Below are 708 nucleotides of genomic sequence, written 5' to 3'. Positions count from 1 at the left end.
TTGCCGCGGCCCGCCGCCTCAGCCCCGGGCGGCGGCAAAACCCGTCGCTGCCCCGCCGGGCTTCCAGTCGGGAGGAACGCGAAGCCTGAGAGAAACGCGGCCTCCATCCCGCCCGTGGGGCAGCTCCACCACGCAGCGCGGGCACCCACCTCCCTCCACACGTTGGGAGCGCGCTAAAATACACGCTAAGCGCATCGCCTCAACGGCGGGCACCCCGAGGGGCGACCCAAAAAGGCGAAAGAGCGGTCAAAGCCATCTTCAGCGCGTCCATGCCAGCAGGGATGAAAACCCCCAAACCCCTGACAAACGGCCCTGGCTCTCCTCTCAGCACCTGCTTGTGGGCATCCTCCACCACCCACACGCTGCCTCTGCCAGGCCCTCTGGCCCAGGCCTCCTCATCTCGGGGAGGCAATTAAAGCAGTTTGCTTTGATGGCCACACACCTAGCAGCTGGTGCCCCCTCCCCAGGTGTGTGCCTGGGGCTCCTCGGGGCCAGGCCTGGCCGAAGGAGGAGGGAGCCAAGAGCACCGGCTGCAGAGAGCCCCTGGGGAAAGGGTTATTGTAACTGCCCCTGCGGCACCGGCACTCTGCTCTCATCTTGCCCACGCTAATTAGGCGCTGTAGGGTGAGTCGCTAATTAGCTCAGCCCGCTCGCTGTCACAGCACACCTTCATTCTGCCTGTAAGGATACCCCCACCCTGGTGCCGCT

Source organism: Haliaeetus leucocephalus, unplaced genomic scaffold, assembly GCF_000737465.1.
Source record: "Haliaeetus leucocephalus isolate CR32 unplaced genomic scaffold, Haliaeetus_leucocephalus-4.0 Scaffold2, whole genome shotgun sequence".
In the NCBI taxonomy this organism is placed as follows: domain Eukaryota; kingdom Metazoa; phylum Chordata; class Aves; order Accipitriformes; family Accipitridae; genus Haliaeetus; species Haliaeetus leucocephalus.
Note: the sequence above shows the minus strand (reverse complement) of the source record.